The sequence below is a fragment of the Sinohyriopsis cumingii genome, chromosome 5 (assembly GCF_028554795.1).
Source record: "Sinohyriopsis cumingii isolate HCF-2022 chromosome 5, ASM2855479v2, whole genome shotgun sequence".
Lineage (NCBI taxonomy): Eukaryota > Metazoa > Mollusca > Bivalvia > Unionida > Unionidae > Sinohyriopsis > Sinohyriopsis cumingii.
In genome coordinates this window covers 99,490,351-99,513,205 of record NC_142965.1, presented here as the reverse complement: position 1 = coordinate 99,513,205, position 22,855 = coordinate 99,490,351, and the positions used below count along the sequence as shown (strand labels likewise).

General features: G+C 35.5%; 1 long non-coding RNA gene across 1 annotated transcript; it reads right to left on the bottom strand.

The window, feature by feature from the left end:
• Positions 1-11,485: 11,485 nt before the first annotated feature.
• Positions 11,486-14,519, bottom strand: LOC149799860 (uncharacterized). Its single transcript, XR_016420925.1, has 2 exons — positions 14,085-14,519; positions 11,486-11,714 (listed from the first exon to the last, which is right to left on the bottom strand). It is a non-coding gene; the product is annotated as an uncharacterized LOC149799860 (long non-coding RNA).
• Positions 14,520-22,855: the final 8,336 nt, after the last annotated feature.

The window sequence follows — 22,855 nt, the reverse complement described above, 5'->3', positions numbered from 1 at the left end:
ATGTGTCTGATAGATGAGGAATAATTCCAGTTATGTCAGAATAATGCAAGGTACCGTGATGGAAAGGCTTCTGACGAGGATGTGTACAGTATATGTGTATATATAATGGCTGAGCAAAGCTTACACATGGCAAAGGATGCATATGAAGCTCTTGATCTGTATTTGGAGTTGCGGCAACATATTAATGACATACTGTAAAGGGCATCCTCCGAATAATATATGTACAGTCATTTTATGCGCTTGGATAATGATCATATTTCTGTTCCAGATGAACCGAGCTGAGACCAATGTTTAGAAATAAGAGGATATGATATTGAATGGAACTTTGTCATTTGTGTTTATTATCAGAAAAATCTAAATCTCGCACTTAAATCGCTTGAAAAATACATACAAAACTAAGTTCCTCGGTCATTCAAGTTCATTTACATAGCGTGCATCTATTTTAATTGGTAGCACGTTTGTTTTTGTCTTTTGATGTCGCAAATTTGACGACATAATTGATCTCTATGATCCGCCAGTGTTATTAAAACAACGATATCTGACTGTAGTTAAACAAGTTTAAACAGTTTCTAAACTATACTCATTCTGCATCCTTTCCTTCTCTCCAGTCACACAGATAAATGTTTTAATTAGTATTGGGTTCAATTTAAATTTATTCAATAAGTTTCATAGTAAACATGGAATCAATGATGTGCTTGTAATTATGCACAAAGCATTTTCATCTCTGTAGCCTTCCCCCATCCCCCCTCAAATTTAAAAAAAAATTATTTTAAACAATTTGGATTCGCATCATTTTGTAGAAAACTAGGGTCAGTATTAGTCTGGGCTTTTCTTAATCTTGGTTTACCGTTTTTCTTAGAACTGAAAAAGGTGTGCTTATCTCTATTCTTACGAACTGCTGAAACATAAATGTTTGCATTTCTTGATTAACAATAGCGCCAAACGAGTAGGGAAATATCTGCAATGGAGGAAGTGACCAGCAATACACTCATATCTTATACAAATTAGGGTTCAAGAAACAAAAGTGTCTGCTAAGAAAATGGAGAACTGTTGCTTGTAATTTTAATTGGTTCTATTTATTATGACTTGCTGAACTAGCAATGTTTACTTCCATAGGTCTATCTACTGTGGTGACATGAAGTGCAATATGGGAATTTTATCCCTCAGAAAAGATCACAAGGAATCTATTTTATATGTTTCAAACAATTTCTGAATTCAAATAGTAAGTTCAGATCGGATTTTACAGCAGGCTGTGGAAGCACGAGGGGTTTAGGCGCCCGGTGGGCAATATTGTTTGGTGAATCCTCTACCGATCCGCCCGGGGGCAATATTGTTTGGTGGATCCCCTACTGTCGCTACCGATCGGCCCAGGGGCAATATTATTTAGTGGCAGACCCCTACGTTGTCTCTCAGAACAGTTTTATGTCAGTTGCCAACCTCCCTACCCCTCCTTTTCTTGTGAAGAATTGCTCCTGTTTCACAAAAGTGAGGTGAAATACTACGAAAATCTCAGCTGAAAAAAAGATCCCGACAGCCACCCTCCTCTCGCGCTGTTGTTAACTGTAGAAATCATTGGATTGATCCGATTACCTAAACATTGCATTAGACACCGCATACAAACATTTAATATATAATGTTATTAACCGTGTGCATATGTGTGAAATTACTTATACGTCACATAACGCGCAATGTAAAAAATAAAGTAAATATCATACTGTTATCAAGCCATTTATCTAACTTTCAGCGTCATTTCCATCCATATAATACTAAAACAATTATGACGTCAACCTTAAGCTGACAGTACAATATAAAAAGAAATTTGTTGGCGTTTAGGATTGTAAATAGCTCAGTTTGAATAAGAATGGAATATTGGAACAAAGCAAATAAGCGTCGATCCGTACATACAAACATATATGCATTCTTATAAATTTGTCCATTAGGATTTGCTTTTCTTTGGCAAGCGTTGGTAGATATTAAGACAAACGTACATGTTTATGCGAGGTAGCCGGAATGGAGATGGTTGAAAATCAATCATGTTTTTAGTTAGTACCGTTTCATGTGCTTAAACTTAATACAGCAAACATTATATTTGTGTTAGCAGAGGAGACAATGCGATCCCTGAAAAACTCTACCAAAGCTTTTGCATCTTTTCTTTCTTTTGCTTTAAAGAAGGCCGACTGGGCCAAGTTTGAAACACTCTGTTAAACTAGGCTGAATGAGGATACAGTTTTCAATGTTGACGACACCATTCAGCATTTTACATCTATTTTAATAGAGATTGCAGAAGAATCCGTTCCCAAGTCCTCGCCAGATTGTAAAAGAACCCAAAAACCTTGGGTCACTAAGGAATGTAAGGAAGTCATTAAACTACGCCGAGAAGCATTAAGGAAATTTAATAATCAACCGACGCCCGAAAACTTAAATATATATCGCATTGCACGGGCCAAAGCGCGCCGCATAATCAAAGAATGTAAAAGAGCATCATGGAAGAAGTATGTTTCTTCTTAAAACTCAAAAAGAAAAGTCACGTTTAAAATTCGCATCCAACAACTCGGAAAGTTATAATCAATTGTTCTCACTATCGGAGCTTAGGGAGGCTTTAGATAAGGCCCATGATACATCCGCTGGGCCTGACGAAATACATTACCAGTTTTTAAAACATCTTCCAGAATCATCTTTAACATCTCTTTTGAAACTCTTCAATGATTTATGGATTACTGGTAATGTACCAAAAATCTGGAAAGAAGCAACTGTAATACCAGTCCCCAAACCCGGTAAAGATAGCGAAGACCCCAACAGCTATCGACCAATTGCACTCACAAGCTGTGTGTGCAAAACAATGGAACGAATGATCAATTCTCGGCTTGTCTGGTATTTGGAAACTAACAATTTAATATCTCCTTTCCAAAGTGGCTTTCGATATGGCCGGAGCACCAATGATCATCTGGTTAGACTAGAAACATTCATTCGCGATGCATTTATTAAGAAAGAACATTTAGTAGCGGTTTTCTTTGATTTAGAAAAGGCCTATGACACGACATGGAAGTACGGGATACTAAATGACCTGAACGATCTAGGTCTAAAAGGCCGTCTGCCCTCTTTCATATGCAACTTTCTCTCCGACAGAGAATTCAAAGTACGAGTGGGCTCTACCCTCTCAGATCTGCACGAGCAAGAGATGGGTGTGCCCCAGGGCAGTATTTTATCTGTGACGCTCTTTAACATCAAAATTAATAGCATCACCAAGTGTTTGACTCCTGGTGTGGATTGCTCGTTATACGTTGATGATTTTCTAATATGTTATCGGTCAAAGCACATGCATACAATTGAAAGACAACTGCAGCAAAATATAAACAAAATTCAAAATTGGGCCAATGCAAACGGTTTCAAATTCTCGAAATCAAAAACGGTATGCATGCATTTCTGTCAGTTACGAAAAGATCATGATGAACCGAACCTCACGCTGGATGGAACACCTATTCCAGTTGTTGAGGAAACAAAATTTTTAGGTATAATCTTTGACAGAAAACTGACCTTTATTCCACACCTAAAGAACTTAAAAGCTAAATGCTTAAAAGCACTTAACCTACTTAAAGTAGTAGCGCACACTGACTGGGGTGCTGATAGAAAAGTCATCCTAAATTTATACAGAACGTTTATTCGCTCCAAACTAGCCTATGGTTGCGTTGTGTATGGTTCAGCCAGAAAATCGTATCTTAAAATGCTTGATCCGATTCATCATCAGGGAATAAAACTGGCTCTGGGAGCATTTAAAACATCCCCGTGTGAAAGCCTTCTAGCTGAGGCGAATGAACCATCGTTATCGCATCGTAGAGAAATGCTTTCCGCACAGTATGCTCTCAAATTAAAATCAAACCCTCTGAATCCTGCTTTTTCGGCTGTTTTTCAACCCAAATACAAAACTTTATACGAAAATAAATCAAACGCCATACCTTCCTTTGGCATTAGAATATCATCCAGCCTTGACACTACAAATATAGATCTTTCTAAAATTCAGAAAACATCCATCTCTGAAACACCACCCTGGCTAATTAAACAACCAAAAGTACGTTTTACGCTACACGATGGAAAAAAATCCGAAACAAACCCTTCTATCTTCCACAACTCTTACCATGAACTCCTCACCGAATTTAAAAACTACACCAGAATTTACACTGATGGATCAAAGGATGAGGAAAAGGCTGCTGCAGCCTTTGTTTGTGGAAATCACACAACGCAAGTTCGCTTACCAAATGGAGCATCAATTTTTACAGCCGAAATCAGAGCAATAGACCTTGCTCTGCAACATATAGAACAGAACCGTATTTTAAACTGTATCATCTTCTCCGACTCGCTATCAGTACTCCAGTCACTACAAAATAGAAAACTGGAGAACCCATTATTGAAAAACATACTCGTAAAAAATACCGAGCTGAGTGTCTCCCACAATATAATATACTGTTGGTTACCTAGCCACATTGGTATTAAAGGTAACGAAAAAGCAGATCGCGCTGCTAAAATGGCCCTTTCTCAAGAACCATCTGATTTTAAAATACCATATACTGATTTTAAACCTTGTATCAGAAAGTTCTTACGTCAGAAGTGGCAGGCATCATGGAATGATGCTGTAAATAACAAACTTCACGCAATCAAACCAACTCTAGGAGAATGGACTCCTTCCTACAGAACCATTCGTAGGGAGGAGGTAGTCATTGCAATAATCCGAATTGGTCATACTTATATCACCCACACCCACATACTAAAAGGTGAAGACCCACCAGAGTGCGTTTGTTGCAATGAACCATTCACTGTCAAGCACTTTATGATAGAGTGCTTTGACCTACAACCTACGCGCGATCGTTATTACATTGTGCATGACATGAAAGAACTTTTTGATAACATAAACATCACTCGTATTATAGAGTTCTTGAAAGCCGTAAATATTTACTCTGAACTCTGACTTTTATGCTATCACCTTGTGCAGTTTTATGCAACATATGTACCGTCCCATTTTAATACCTATTCATCTTTTTTACATCTCCCGTTGATCGGGAAGCTTTATTTTGCACCGTTACCATCTTACCGTTTTTAATTTCAACCATTTGTTCTTTTATATCGCTGGTCGATATAGGACCTTTTATAAGTTTTAAAAGATTATACAAATAACACTTTGTTTGGCGCTAAATAGCCTAAAAGTGCTGATGCGCCGTTAAAAAATAAACAATCAATCAATCAATCTTTCTTTTGCCTCCCCTCCACTGATATGATTATTTCATTCTGTCACCACCAAAATCTATTTACTTTGTTCATCTCTTAAATGGTGGCGTAGTGGTTAGAACGTCAGCCTCGGATGCGGAAGGTCGCGGGTTCGAACACCGGTCGAGTCATACCAAAGACTAACACAAATGGTATTAACGGCTGCCTCGCTAGGCGCTCAGCATTAAGAGGATTGTGTTAGGAATGGTCAGCCTGGTGTCAGGATAATGTGACTGGGTGGGACATCAAGCTACATGTCTGCGGCATGATGCCCAAGTGCTAGACATCACTATAAACTACCACACTGAAGACATCGTAGCGATATGACTGAAAAAATTGTTAAAGCTAAGTAAACTGACATTGCAAATTCTGGACCGTTAAGAAAACGTAGTATACATCTTGCATTTCCCAACAGATATCCAGTGGGTGCGTGCATATAGCTAAGTATTAAATGGCCGTGTGGGTTTGGACACTGATGATAGTTGCCGTTACTAGCGGCATGTGTATGATTCACGCCGATATCGCAATTGCCAAACGGTGACACCCATTAATCCTAATGAAATCCATAAAATTTCCTCTTTCGAAACTTTGTCACAAAATCAATAGAAATAAGCACACAAACATGTAGCTGAACTAATCAAATTCGTTTTAATTCTTAATTCTAATATGCAAACCGTAATACAGTAATTAATATTTCCCGATTTTTAGAGGTCACCGAGAAAAGGATTTCTCTTTCAAGAATGGACTTGTTCCATGTCATATGGTAGATGTACGAAGAACATTAAGAACACCTTGACACGGAGCTGCAAGTGATAGCTTTTAGAATTCTTATTTAAAAGGAAGGACAGACTGCAGAAAGGACAAAAAGGTCTCATACAAAAGACACGGTGCTCTAGGAAAAGCAGCTCAAAGTATTTTAAAAAATTAAGAAAACAAACGTTTCAAAATATGAACACATCAACCAGGAACTAATAAATTCTGACTAGAAGCTTCTTTCCTAGCCATGTGGCAAGATAAAGCAATTTATGTGAGTTGAGGCTCAGGCATTTTGGAGTGAAGGTCATAAATAACCCTCATCCATTCTATTGCACAGTATACATTTGCCATTATTTATATGGAGGGGTTGATCAGACATTTTGGTTGGATTGAGAAGGAATGGAGGTAGGCTTTGGGCTTGCATTACCACCCATATCGCACATGCCTGAAATTTCGGCAAGATACATACAATCCATCATTGCTTCAGGACACAGTGACTTTAATCCCAAGTCTTTGTACATCATTTTATCAAGGTTATCTCCTTCGTCACAGGATAGATTTTCTGAAGGTTATTAAAAGTATCTTTTAAGATATTCATCTGCACACAATCAAGGCAATAATAACCTTGAACCACTTCATTCCACAGCTGATACAGGTTGTCTTTTATATCCTAAGAGAATGTGAAATTTAGTGCATTATATGCAAACATGTCAGTTTATATAAGTTTTCCAAAATTTTGGCCATGCGTTCTATCACCCAAGAAGTAGTAACATATGATTTTCTTATCAAACAACTTTTTTATTGGGAGGGGTCCCAGAATTAACTTTTACCAAGGTGAGCGAGAGCTAGAATTTCTTACTAAACCACTGTTTAAAGTAAAATAATCACCAATTAAATAGCTGGCCTCTGCAAAGAAAATAAAGGAAATAATTTGGCTTTGAAATGTTGGCTCCTGTAACTGGACAAAAAAGAATAATAAATATTCTATTCTACAATAACAATTTTTGTTGTTGTTTTTGGGTTTAACGCCATTTCTCAGCGTAAGATAGGCTATATATGGCTAAACCCCGGTAAGAACCACTGACCCACAAGAAGCTACTGGCAGCTCTCTCAAATACTGTACCCACATTTCCTGAGTCCAAGACTCGAACCCACACAGACTAAGGTGAGATGGCAGTGATCGGTAAAGTCAAACGCTTTAGACCACTTAGCCACTGGGGGTCCCCTACAATATCAACGTTGAAGTACTATAATTAGTTTAAGAAAATCAAAGGGTAATTGTTTTTCTTTTTAATACAACACTGATTTTTGAACCCTGTGGAAGTCAAGGCTTTGAGTAACCTTGGAATGATGGTCAGGAAAACCAATATTACAAGCATGAGTAATCACCATGATTAGCCACTACAATCAAGGCCTCACATGCAATGCATGCAGTCCACTGTTCTACTAACAACTCATTCACGTGTACTATTAACATCCAGCCTGTCAGAGTAGTCTACACCATTATACAATTTGTAGTAATTAATATGTTCAGCTTACCATTTAATAAAAATGTTTATTCCAACTGTAAACTGTGATGGTCAGAAAATGGCCTTATATGTAGGTTTGTATGTTTATAGCCTGTGATGTCATTTGTCATGAGCCAAACACAAATAATTAAAAGTTAGTAAGCATTAAATGCATGTGACAGTTATCATCTTTTAATACAAAGGTGTAGTTCTATTTTCACAATAGTCATGTTTTGTGCCTTTAAGATGAACTTTTATGATTAAATTTACAATAGTATCTATGCAGGCTGCAAAAAACCTATGTGGTAATGAAATACATCTAAAAATGGACTGTAAACAGTTTAATGTTTTGAATCAAACTCCCAACTGGTCTCATGTATATCTCATCAAAGGCTATATACACATTATATGCTTGGCCAGGTTGCACAACAAAGTTAATGGAGACCAGACAGAAAAGATGAAATTATACATCAGAAACAGTATTTAGATAGAACAGCCATACTAAACCTCTAGTCGATACAATATTCTTAACATCTAAAGCAAATATCAAGAGGCAATGAAAAATAAAATGTACTCAATCAAAATAACAGCTGTTTGCGTATTGATTACATCAAATGTTTGATTCTTCTTGAGATGATAAACATGAACGTAAGGAAAAAAATGCTTGCAAAAATCATAACAGTAATGTCTTTGATACCTGTTCTAATATCAAACGCAATATCTGTCAGTAATCATTACTAACTATGCAGAGACTAAAATATTATTATTTATCCCGAGAAATAAATTTTCATTTAAAGCACATCACAACAAAAAACATATATGTTCCTCATACACACACTGAACTTTTGTGTGTAGGTGAATGACTACACAATAGCAAAATATAAAGCATGTATGGAATAAGTTCTTTTTATGCCATATAACAGGAAACTCAAACTAACAGATTGGCAAAAGAATGAACTGTGGTACAAGAAATGAAACGTCTTCAGCCAAACAATTTTGAAAAATAAGATAAATTAAAGAGCTTGATGCCAAATACTATATTCTTTTCAGACAGACTAATGTGACCTCTTCATCTGAATCATGTTCTCACTTTAACCCATAACAGATATTTTATCTGTAGCATATATGGCATCCATGTCATTACTCTGCTTCCAATGCAAGCACTATGAGCTTAATACATATAACGTATAATGTAAGAAACAAACCCACAATGCGGATATGCATGGATTGCAAAATTTAGTTTGTCGAAAAGGTCTAAAGCAATAATATAACTATGCAAGCAATGATGTATAAAACATGCACAGCAAAGCAAATTGATCATGGGAACATGAAATAGCAACAAAAAATGACAACTATGTGAAAACTCAATTGTTAGTGCAAATAAGTGGATAATGAAATATAGGTCATGCAACTTAGTTCTTACTACAGTAAGTGGTTTTTGTCATGATGCTCCATATACCATGTTACACAACCTTTCAGGCAATAATGTACAATGAACCAAGATAAACAGAAAAAACTCACTGCACTGTACAAGCTGATAAGAAACACAAATATATGAGACTTCTCATTATTGTACAAATTAAAATTAAAGGTTCAAGAGCAGTGATATTCTGTATCAAAAGCTTCATAAAAAAACTTAAGGGATAGTTCTCTTACAGTAAGATTTGTCATGGCTAAAAACATCATAGAGTATGTACACACACATACACATGCACACACACACACATTGCAAATGCACATGGCATAGAGGAATCTCATGTGCCTGAACATGGCTTGGTTGAACAATTTGGAAAGTTCAAAGTTGTTTTCACATCAAACAGAATGGTTTTTATTCTTCACATATAACAGAATGTTACCAAAATGTTTAAACAGAATTTTACAAGAGTGTTACACACTGTTGATCTAAACTTTAGATCTCTTAAAATGATTTCCTAGGTTAGATGGGGTTCAAGCTATTCACACCCACCCACATGTAGACACACACACAGATATATATATATATATATATATATATATATATATATATATATATATATATATATATTTATATAGACACACACACACAGAGAATATTGCAGAATAGTGTACCAACAATCCAACTCTTGTTACAATGGACTGGTTTGATTACATGCAAGTTGTACAAATGGTTGATACTATTTACCACAAAAATGCAAATAAAATGGTCACTATTTTCTGCAGTTATAAGAACAACTACACAATGTTCATTTCCATGCATTCTTTAGATTCAAGCATGCTTTCCCACTCAGATCTAAAGTCAGGGTAGTTTGCACATGTTGAGGGAAGTTCTAACATGGGTCCACAAGTGTGGACACTGGGAAGTCTTCCTTTTCCATGATGTACAATAAACTGAACATCAATCTTATCGACACAAATTATATCTGATCCAATCAGAAACCTGAGTAACTTTCTCAACTGCCATTTATTTCTTCCCCAAATAAATCTATGAAGAAATCCAACAGAATCGTTTTCTTCCTTTGTTCTTGGTGAAGCATGGAGCAGCCCTATTAGTTTTGGGATGGTTGGGTTTAGTCTCCCATACAGGGTTATGATACAGTATCTGGAAAATCAATTTGCCAAACACCTTCACCAACACTATTAATAGCATCCAGGGCATATTTAGATTCTTGGATTAATACTTTGTGTGCAATATGTATAATTGTTGATGCCATCTCACTCAGTTCTGGGATTTTACGACACTGAAAGCGATCAAGCAGACAAAGTATCTCATCTTGGTCATACTGTGTTCCTGTTAGAACAGCCTCAATAACACCCTTTTCTGATTGTGAAATAAGCAAAAGGAAAGATTCTTTCAATAACTGTGGAGTGACAGAATTTTCCCCATGTACTACTGCAATAAAAAAAGCTGGAGCCAGGCTTATCGGATAGTATTTGTGTTCCTTGTATCCCTTGATCAAAATTCTACCTACAGCCTCCCATTGTTTTTCGCTGTAATCCTGAGTTAAAACAGGTATGCGATAAACCTCACCATCTGCATTTCTCAGGAAAAATGATTCCCAAAATGCTGCATAGGCATCCCTTGATACTCCATCTGCATCATCCCCACACTCATTTACAAACTTGAATTTTAATGTTGTATTCAAAATATCAGATGCTTTGAAATATTGCAACATTTCCTCCTGTAAATTGGAGCGGTGCAGCATAATGGTCATAACACTTTTGTAGCCTGATGATGGAGCTTGTCACAGATCAATGGCTGGCTGAAACTGCTCTTGGGAATAAACTGCTGTCATCAGAAACTCATGCGAATCAAGTGTTAACTCATACACATCATGATTAAGACTGTTCGAAGGCAAATTATCATTTGAGCCAAAAGAATGAATGCTGTTTACTTTGAAGCAATCCCCATGACATGTGTTGTCAGAAGCAGTGTTTGATTCTTCAAAACCAATCATATTTTCAGCTTGGTTACTATCAGTTATCTGTAGTTCATTGGTAGACACAGATGTTATTGCAATTGTACCGCCTTCTGCTTGAACCCGAGGAGACTGTTGACCCAAATCGGACTGGTTTGGATGTATAGTCTGGGCAGAAATTTCTGGTTGTGTATTAGTTCCTCTTTCTTTGCTGTTGTTACCATTCGAGCTTCTTGTGTGTGCTGTTGTTACAACATAAAGCCTAAGAGTCTTCAGTTGTGTGGATTCATATATATCCTTCAAAGTCAGTTTCATCAGACAATTTTTCATGAGTTTGATCAGCAAGATAGAAATTAAAGTCATCAACGTTTCCTTTCTTTGATATTCCACTGGGAAAGAAAAGATCCTTTCCTGTGGATAATATGTCCGAGACAGTTGCATCAAGGTGGACTTTAACAGTTCTTGTTCCGCCACCATATGCTGACCTAACCTGCTTCGGACCACTAACACCATAAGTATTTAACCAGCCAATTTCCACTTTTCTTAGGATTTTTGGTGCATTTTTGTTACCAGCCTAAGGTGTTGCTCTCCTGAAATGCTCCTCTTTCTTCCCTGTTGCTCGTAATTTCTCCAGTAATCTATCTCTCAGAGATCTTTTTCTATCACTGGGAAAGCTTGCAGTCTCTTCAAGAGCTCGTTTTTGTTTGGCATAAGCTATTGTTGCTAAGCAATCTCCATATCTTGGCACATATTTCTGTAGCTGTTCTACATCCATCATGGAAATCACATTTCCATCTATCTGAAATAAAAGAACAGGACTAATGAAAACATGAATTACAATATGCCTGTCTTAAGGGTCAGTAGCCATATTGTAAATTTAAAATTCAACCCCATCTGTACTGCCATCTATGTTCCTGTCACTTTGTAATGTAGTATAGCCCCACCTGCACCAATGAAGACATGGATTTGAAACCTTAGGTTCTTATAGAGTGGTCTGTAGTTGTTCAAAAGGCTGAGAATATTGATATGACTTGCACATATATCCCATCTGATCTGGAGGCATGAGTGAGTTTTAGTTCCTCTTCACAAAATCCTGAACAGGTTATTTTTTTATTTCCAATAATAGATATAAAAGGTGCATATATATATATATATATATATATATATATATATATATATATATATATATATATATGAGAGACACATGCACACATACTTAAAGAGCATAAGAAGATTGGTTATCTAATACAGTCAACATAGCCTTTGTCCATAATTGTTTATTTACTCCCTTGTGAGTTTCTCACTCAATAGTTTCTTATGTGCATACTTCCATAACTGTTCATACTGTTGATTTTTATCAAGAAATAGTTATTTTCTCTGGTATACCTTGGAAGTTATGGTACAGAAATTTGGCACATAGCTTCAGAACACATTGAATTCCCCTCAAGGATGACCTAAATCAGAAGATATTCCCAAAACATAGTACCAAGTTTGATAGTGTGTTTCACAGGTTATTTGTTGTGAAAGGGTACAAGCTATAAAAATAACCAAAGGGTAGACTTTAAAGTTTAACAACTGTAAAGATAAATTTCTTATCTGCAATGAACACACAGATATGTAAAGTGTCACCTCATTGCATGTCCTCATCCATTTTGCAGTAACTTCCCTTGAGTAAGTCTGTTTACCATATAAACATAAAAAAGGGCTTTTCAACCCTTGATGACACTCTCCAGATTTTAGGCATCACTGTGAACTAGCATGTGTAAAAATCTATCAAGTTCCATCAGTTATAGCAACAAATGTACAATAATGAGTGGTTATACATAACAAAAAGGAAAATAATTATGGTTTGATGCCCATGTCTCGCTATAATAGTGGATATTTCAACATCATGTCTTTTGAATTAAACAATATGGGCAAGTGATAACTTAATGAAATGAATCCTGTTTCACCTACTCATCCTGACTCATAAAATAACTCACACAAAGCAGTGTATGATGATGAACTGGCAGTGTTACTGGTCTAAGATGGTACATTAACACAACATCAAATGTGACCAATCACAATTCACTAATATGTGTACATGTACCTCTGTGTGCCACACACAGCCTGGATAAGAATGTGCTACCTACAGTACTAGGACCATAGGAAATGTTCACCCATGCATCAAAACATATAATGATCTTCAGGAACCCCAGGTCTCTATCATTGATGACAGTGAGTAAAAGGACACAACTCAAAGCCATGTTTCACTGGGGGTCATTTCTAAATCAGTGGTTGAAGAATAGCTTTTAAAAACTCAAAGCCATGTTTCACTGGGGGTCATTTCTAAATCAGTGGTTGAAGAATAGCTTTTAAATGGAGACTTTTAGCCATACAAGTCATCCTAAATGCTTTTCGTGTGCTAGTTTAAGTCATCCATACCATCTCAAAATTACATGACTACATGCTTAAACATGATGAAGATCAATTTTTCAATACATCCCTAACACTACTTGCTTCTTGTGGAGCGAACAGTGTCCTTTACAAACTTGTCCGTACGATATACTAATAATATTTAAATGCTGTAACTACACAATCTATACATGCCAGAATTATTTTTCTTATGTATTAATATCCTTCATCTTCATTTAAATCATACAGACCAGTCACAACTTCCAAGTTATGTTTGGCCAATGCCACACTAAAATCAAAATCACAAAGATTGGAAAAGGACAGAAAAAATGCCACAGTTATATTTTCATAGAAGTGATTTCAAATGTTTTTTTTCTTCAGATGGGTCACCAAATAAGTCTATGAAATCCATAGTTTATTTGACATTTTTTAAGACGTTGTTAACCCCTGGTTGAGCTGACTCAGATAATGTATCAATCTGATATAAAACTGTCATTTTGAAATACAGCAATCTATAGACTGAACAGACCAATAAATTCTGTTACTGAAGAGATTGTTCATAAACTGTTTGTGCTTTTCAGGTTATGTGTTCCACTTTTAATTAATGCACTCTCTAAAAACAAAAACATCAGAAAAAATAAACTTAACAAGCTTTTCTATCTTGTGTTATGGTATAATAAACAGATTGTTTTACACTGGTACCATTGTCTTCAAGTGAAAAAATGTTAATAAAATTATGACTTCTTTTTATCAGAAATTGTTTGAGTAAATTTACCCTATCTTCTTTCATCCTTGTGATGGCGTCTTCACTGATCTTTCTGTGTCTCAGAAATTCCTCCATTCTGTAGTAGACAAATTAACACATTTCTTAAATAATGGAATATTATTAAAATAGCTATTATAGAAGATAAAAGACAATATGTGTTATATTTGCATAATACAAATAATCAATTGAGGAAAGCACTTTCCCCCAAAGTGTTCCTTATCAAATAGTGCTGCCTAAAGTATCTGAACCAAGCCTTCAAATTTACACATTGTTTATACAATATATGGCACATTTAGGCCACCTTACTCTCCAATCTGTAAACAAGTTAAAAGCAAATGATGGTATGACTAGATTGCAAATGTTTGTTTTGTCTAAATGATGCAGTACTTCTTAAGGTGCATATATCAATAACATCACTATATATCAAGTTATATCTTATAGACATATATTATGTTACATCACATTATATCAAGTTATATCCTATATATGTATATCATGTTACATCACTATATATCAGGTTATATCCTATATACATATATCATGTTACATCACTATATATCAGGTTATATCCTATATACATATATCATGTTACATCCTATATACATATATCATATTACATCCTATATACATATATCATGTTACATCACTCTACAGTAATAGTGTCTAAGAAACTGTTCCCAGTGCAAAAAGGTAATTTAAATGCAGATCTCTGGTGTGTTAAATATAGGTCACAGTGACATCATTTGGACTGATGGGTGAAGTACTTCTCAAGTAACTATACAGAAAGTTCCATGAACCTGCAGGAAACAGTGCATGAGAAACAGCTCAACACATGAAAAGTCAACAATTAAACAAGAGGCCCTAATGGACTGATATCACATACTTGGATTACATAGATTAACAGCTGACCATTTTACTAAACAGGTTCTTTTCTTTTTCTTTGTTTTAATGTTACTTTTAACACATTCTTGCCTATATTATGCCAAGAAAACCGGAGCTAAGTGCCTTTCCCATGGACACACTGAGGCAATCAACTTGGGCTGGTGGATTTTTCCAAGTAGTTTTGGAAGAACACATCCTATGTAAACAACTTTTGTATCTTCAAAACTTGATACCATTGGAGTTTACCAATTTTACTTTATCCTGATAACATTTCTTTTTAAACATAAATCATAATTAATATACACAGTCTCTTGCACTTCAGAAATATAAGCTTAAGATGGAGAAAATCCTAATTGAAATTTGGTCTCTGGAGCGATAACAAACTTCTCAAATATCATTTTATGATTATGCATTGATCATGCTAATAATCAAACTCATGCAAAATCTGTATGATATAAGACTGTTTGGCAAGTTTGATTAAAATCTGATCAAAAATAGTTGTTACATTAGTTGTTACATTATTGACATCAGCTGCATTATCACACCATTAATGAGCATGCTTTTCTCTCAAAATCATACTCAACCAAGAACTTGATGAGAGAAGGCCTGATTGCCAACTGTGGTCAAAATCCAATCATAAATAGTCTATAGACTGGTAAAAACTTTCCAGATCAGTTGCAAATTCACTTCATGCATATACATAGGTGTTTCTTAATAGAAGTCATCCAACACCTTGATGATATTCCCAAAATAATTCATATATGTGCATTTCTCACATGGAAACTGGTACCAAATTCAAGGTAAAAAGATCTCAACTAATTTGAAACTTTTGATTTATCACTGGTATTTAGTATATGTGACCAATTTACTGAATCCATTTTAAAAACAATTTTAAATTGCTCTCAATTTGTTTGATATTATTAAGTTTAAAAAAATTAGGTTTTCATAAAATATGTGGCTTTTCAAAAGCTGGTGTATAATATTTAAAGAGTAGTTTCAACTCAGTGTTTTCACAAAAATAGCAGTGCTAGGTTAAAGTGAATTGATTAATGCTCAAATTTTGGGGTATTTTTCATAACAACACAGGAACTGTTATGACATTTTTATTAATTTAAAAAATAAACGTATTCATGAATAAATGTTGCTTTTATAACCATGGGTTATAATACATAGGAATTGTTACCACTTATACAATTGCACAAGATTTCCATTGAATTTTATGTCCATATACTTTTTAAAATGCTTATCTGATATTCACAGGTGAAAAATGCTCATGTTCATTCTTTTTCTGAAAGAAAATTAAACAATTGTTAAAATATGAATGTTTCTTTGATAGTGAAATTTCAATTGCAAAGCATTACTAAGAAATATGGGCCAGTACAGCTGGAACAGTGAATTTCCCATAGACCTTATTCAATACAAAATGTAAATACAATTTTCATCAAGAGGTAATGTGTTGTTTCTCTATGAACATTACAATTTTACCTTGACCTTTCATAGAAATTTACCATTAGAATTGCCATGTTTTAATACATAGGATAATTCAATTTATCAAGCTGTTTAATTTCTATAGTATCTGTAGAAATATATATTACCAGATAAATCTACTGGACTTTTTTGAAAACTGAACAAACATTTGGCAAAAGAGTCAGATCGATCTACAAAAGCCCATTATTATGAAACCATGAAGTACATCCTTAAAATCCCCTTCAAACACCACAAGGCAATGGTAGAACATGAACTACTAAAAACAAGTTAACCATGCCAGGAATCATGAGGAAATGCATGTTGAAAATCACTCACCTCCTTGTTTATTTGAAACAGTCATAGAGACCCCCAGAAAAATGTTTCCTTTTGCACTGGTTTTAAAATTAGGGTAGCTGGGTATTTATATTTTTAAAAAATTCTTTTCTCTAAACGTTATATATTATAATGTAATGATTAGTATATATAATGTACTAAGCACTTAAAGTACTGGACTAAACCAGCTCAATTTGATGCACAAAACAATTTCAGAAATTATTTTTTAGATTTTTTTTCGTTCCTTCTTTTAACGGGGTGGGGTGGGGTGGGGGGTGCTAGGGTCGTCACCATAAAACAAGGATGGTCGGCCGACCAGAAATGCACACGTTTTTTCTTGCATAATATGTACAATGCTAAAATACACTGACAACAACAAGAACTAATACAACCACTATTATTATAGCTTGACAAATATGCAATGTCATGGTTGGGATTTTTAATATACATAGCGATGTTACAAATAACTGGGGCCCCGAGTGGCCGAGTGGTCTAAAGCGCCAACCGTTACGGATCACTGCCATCTCACCTCTGTCTGCGTGGGTTCGAGTCGCGGGTTCGGCCTATGTTGGTATGTGAGAAAGCTTGCCAGTAGCTTCTCGTGGGTCGGTGGTTCTTTCCGAGGTTTTCCCCTGTTCTTCCTCCACCATTAATACTGACCACCATGTACAGCCTATCTTGTGCTGAAAAATGACGTTACCCTAACAACAACAACAAATAACTAAAACTGGACCCAAATGAAATATCTGAAAGAAAAAAGCCAGACAAATTGCTCAGATTTACTTGCATGTTCTTACAAGAGTGATAGTGAATGAAAGTCCTGTGTGTGGTATACATTACTAAGAATAGCATGCACTATGCAACTGTTTAATGATTCAACGGCATGTGTGTGGTACACAATGCTAAGAAATGCATGCACTATGCAACTGTTTAATGATACATGAGTGTGGTATACGTTACTAAGAAAGCATGTACTATGCAACTGTTGGGTGGCTGATTCGTATTTAATCGTATCATGTGAATGAAGACAAAATATTGACTACTAATCATTTAGAGATAGACATGGAGGGTGAGGCACCCCCACTGAAAAATTATCCGTTTGAAATAAAGTCAGGCCAAAACATTGTCAACCGTTCGAGAGTATTCACCCACACTATACAGAGTTTGCATGCTACTGTACCACAACAACAGTTTATGTTTATTTATTGCTACATCTAGGTCTTACATAGAACTAAGCCTACACCTAACTCACCTTCGTATCTTTCACATAAATGGACATAGGACACAATTAATTTTTGCTATATGTTCTCTACATTTGTTTTTCAGTACTGACCTTTCCACTGTGTGACAATCAATACAAATCATATGTTAATCTAAAATACCTTCAAAGATGACTTCACGGTGAAGTTCTCGTCAAAGGTTGACCTGCTCTTTTTTTAGATGCTGAACTGTCAACACATCAACAAGTAAACAGAACACAGATTTCACTTCCGGATCATCACCAAGGCCTTATTACTCACTGTGCACTGTCGCCGAAATACACACATACAACAACACCCTGAGCTCATATTATCAAGAATAAACAGTTACCTTTAAATCCGTACCAAAAATGCATAAATAAACTCTTCTATCACCACCAAAATGAGAGAGGAAAAAATGTTCTAAAAATAGACTAGAACTACATTCGTGGGTACTGAACTGGAAGTATTAATTGTGAACCGATTCCAAATGACAAGACGCTGGCACAACACCTTTGACTGCAATATGTATCTCCACGTTAAGAGACCTCAACAATACAAAGGGCGATAATCGACACATACATTAATTTTTCAAATTTAAGTTACATATATGATTCCCAAGAACGAAATAGTATTTCGAAATAACGAAATAGTATTTCGTTTAAACGAAATACTATTTCGAAATAACGAATTACTATTTCGAAATAACGAAATAGTATTTCGTTTAAACGAAATAGTATTTCGAAATAACTAAATAATATTTCGAAATAACGAAATAGTATTTCGTTTAAACGAAATAGTATTTCGTTTAAACGAAATAGTATTTCGAAATAACGAAATATATTTCGATTAAACGAAATAAAAATATGTGCATCCATGTCATTTAAGGGGCTCCGTAGGCTATGACATAAGTTAAGTTTCACAGTGAAATATCACAGGAAGCTAGCTAATTTGTGTCAGTCATGTTTAGTTATTTAGCCACAGAGGGTGTAATACAAGCTTTGTCATACATGCACTAAATGTCGCTAAGATCGACTATGTAACGATTGTTATTTATTATTTTAAAATGCAGACTAAATTAGTGATTTTTTAACCTTATGTTGTTCGCTAACTCTGGAGATTGCGTTATTTCTAGCGACAGCCAAGCAGAGGTTCGAGAAAAATTATTATCATCTTCATATGTCACTGCAATTACAATTTTCGATGAGGACGAATATCACAAATATCACCAGATTGCGTGGCGTGAAAATAGTGAAAGAAGAACTACTATTTAGCTATGATCATTTACAAACTGTTGATTTAATAATGCCAAATTCCCATTAATTTTTGCTCTCTTGTTTTCCAGTTGACTTCAGCTTCTCTGTAATGAAATCTGCACCCAGCTGAGATAACAAGAGTTCTTGGTTTGTATGTCATTTATATGTGATTATTTAGAAAGGTCTTACTAAAAATGATCATGCTCATTAGAACTTTCTTATTACATCGAGAAGACGGTATAATGGCTGCCTTAAACTGTAGATGCTCTTACACCTGATGTATCATAACTGAGCTTCCAAAGACTTACAAAAATGGTACTAACAGCAGCCTTAATAGGCGCTCAGCATTAAGAGGTTAGTGTTAGGACTAGTCGGCCTGGTGTCAGGATGATGCGACTGGGTGGCACATTATGCTACATGTCTGCGATATGATGTCCTAGTGCTAGATATCACTATAAACTGCCACACTGCAGACATCGTAGCGATATGACTGTGTTTCTAAAGCTACGTTAAAAATTCTAACCACACACACACACACACACACACACACAGCAAGTATTTGATGGGGACTAAAATTAGCATTCAGTCACTGTGATCATCAAAGGAGGCTCAAGCATGGAAACTAACACTAACTGTACATGCATCGCAAGCCTTTGAATCTGTGAATTTGGAATTTATGTAAGGGAGCAGTGAAACAAAATACAGTACTGCTTAACAAATATTGTTTTGTCATGTATTTAATCTTTCACAGGTTAATGCAGTATTGCGACAAGTATATATGATAAATGTTGATGTGCCTTCTAAGAAAGATTGCATTCTTGTGACACGTTACGTAACATTCAAGTAGTTGATTTCACGACAATGTATGACATATACTACATACTGTGGTATGGTTGTAACCAAAATTTGATTTCCTGCCTATCATGAACCATACATTGATCAATCACTTCTCATGCACATCAGTAATAATCGTCGACATTTCATTATTTTGGGTTTTATTATTTTTCGGTAAACATAAGCCATTAAATATTGACCATTTAAATAATGAAGATGCTGCTTTTGTCCAAACTGGCTTTCTCACGTACCCACGTTAGCCGAGTTTGACACTCGAAACCAGGCATACAGAGGCGAGATGACAGTGATCCGGAACAGTGAGCGCTTTTGTCCAAACTGTAATCAAAGAATCTGCTTTATGATATTGGAATCTTGAAAAGTATTAAGGCTGTACTGAAATTTTCCATCTCACATAATTGGTGAATATACAGTATATATTACTTTCAGAACGTTAGCAGTTATCATAAAAACTTTATAAATGTTCTCTTAACATAACAATAGTCTTCTTTGGAAATTGGATTCAAGTCTTGACAAAAACTGTGCGACGAGTAAACTACTTGCCCTTTAAGGCTTGAAAGAATGGACTTTTGAAGTCAATACATTTGCTCTTAAAATACAATATCGAGAGTCGCATCCTACGCTGTTGTTAACAGTAATGTATATAGATTTAATCTGAACATGGATGCCATATCAAAATGCCGTCAGAAGTATTTTCAAGCTGACTGCAAATAGACACCGTCACATCCATAACGGGGGAACTAACCAGCCAGAAAGATCATAGAGAAGTATTTTTAATTCTATGCATGCATGTTTGTATATAGGGCGTAGCCTGTCAATGTTATGATAAAAGCATTGTCGTGTGTCTTGGGTTTGGGATATCAAAGAAAGTTAAATCACGTGTCCTTGAGTTTTTTCTTTTGATTTGCTTGCTATGCCACTATGTATGTAAAATTCACTAGTTGATACTTCTATCTACTGCTATGATTTGGGAGGGATCTTACTTTCTTCTACCGTCTGCCGGCATACTTTAATATGTTCATTATAAATGACAAAAACAGAGTTGTTAAATTAGTTTGGTTTAGACTTACCGACTTAGGTTAAATCTGAATCCAGCGTATGCGCTAGCCTCTGTCGTGACTAACATTTTGTGTATGCTACCCTAAACCTGTTAGCGAATCGAACAATAATAAAAAAAGAGAGAAATGTAAAGAGAAGAACATACTGACATGAATCATATTGTGCATTGACTTTATTTCTTACTTTTGTGTGAACTTTTAATAATGTACGGTGATTTAACTGCTACTAAAATTAGCAACTCGGCATTGCTACGTCAAAGAAGATTTTTGTTGTTGTTGTGGGGTTTAACGCCATTTTTCAGCACACTTTAGGCTATACATGGCGGCCAGTATTAATGGTGGAGGAAGAACCCGGGTAAACCCCGGAATGAACCACCGACCCACGAGAAGCTACTGGCAAACTTTCTCACATACCCACATTGGCTAAATTCGAGACTCGAACCCACGCAGACAGAGGTGAGATGGCAGTGATCCGTAACGGAGAGCGCTTTAGACCACTCGGCCACTCGGGGCCCCCGTCAAAGAAGAGGAATAAAGATTAGATACTGCAGTCAAGCTTGATTATAAAAATTTGCATTCAATGAAATGTGTGAAGAATAGTGCCGACTTGATTTATAATCAATGATCAGTAGCTTAGTAATGAGAAAATAAGTCTCTCAAGGCTTAAATTACATAATTACAGAAAATAATACTCATGCAACCTTTGTTTCGCATTGTGTATAATATCAGGCACATACTTCCATTCGCCTCATTGCTATGCAAATCCATGCATGGATTCAGACAGAGATAACAAAACCCTGGTCAAAGAGGTTACATTATTTTTCTTCTCTACCGCACTGCCAACTAAAAGATATATGATGATTCCCAGGATTAATATAATGATGCTTCAGGTCCAGGGCAATAACAAAATGTCACCGATTTCTTTATTTGTTTCGGTTTTATGATTGAACCATGACATTATTATCTTTCTGACATACAACTAACACATTTGTCTGAAATCTGCATCATCTAGATAACAGTCGAAGTGTGTCCGTTAATAAACGACTGAAACATACAATCGACATAGCTGACCTGAAATAACTGGCCGGAGACCATTATAATGTATGCCATGGATAGCATCGACTTAAGTAAATCATATTATTGGGTTTTTGAGGAAGCTCTGCCGATCAATTTCTAAGTAATGTAACTCCAACACTAACGGTTTCCTTGTCTTGAAAATTTTCTTCTCAAATATATTTCTTTTCTTGTTTATTTTTAATTAACCAATCTCGCTCGCTCTCTCTCTCTCTCTCTCTCTCTCTCTCTCTCTTTCTCTCTCTCTCTCTCTCTCTCTCTCTCTCTCTCTCTCTATATATATATATATATATATATATATATATATATATATATATATATATATATATATATATATTTGTAAACAACATATTACATAGCTAACTTTTCTCCGCGATTGCACATTATACTTTAAGATAATAAACAATTAGTTTACTTGTATTTGAATTCAGGACATTATATTTTCACTTGGAAAAAATGTGGTCTAACTTATCTTTGTCAGATTGTTTGGCTACATTTTAAGCAAACAGTTCTTACCTTGTTTCTTAATTTGATGAAAATGTCCGTTGGAAATGAGGTAAGTCAAGGGCATTGTGTTGTGTCATAAGTCAGGTGACAGTCTGCATATAAGTTACACCTCT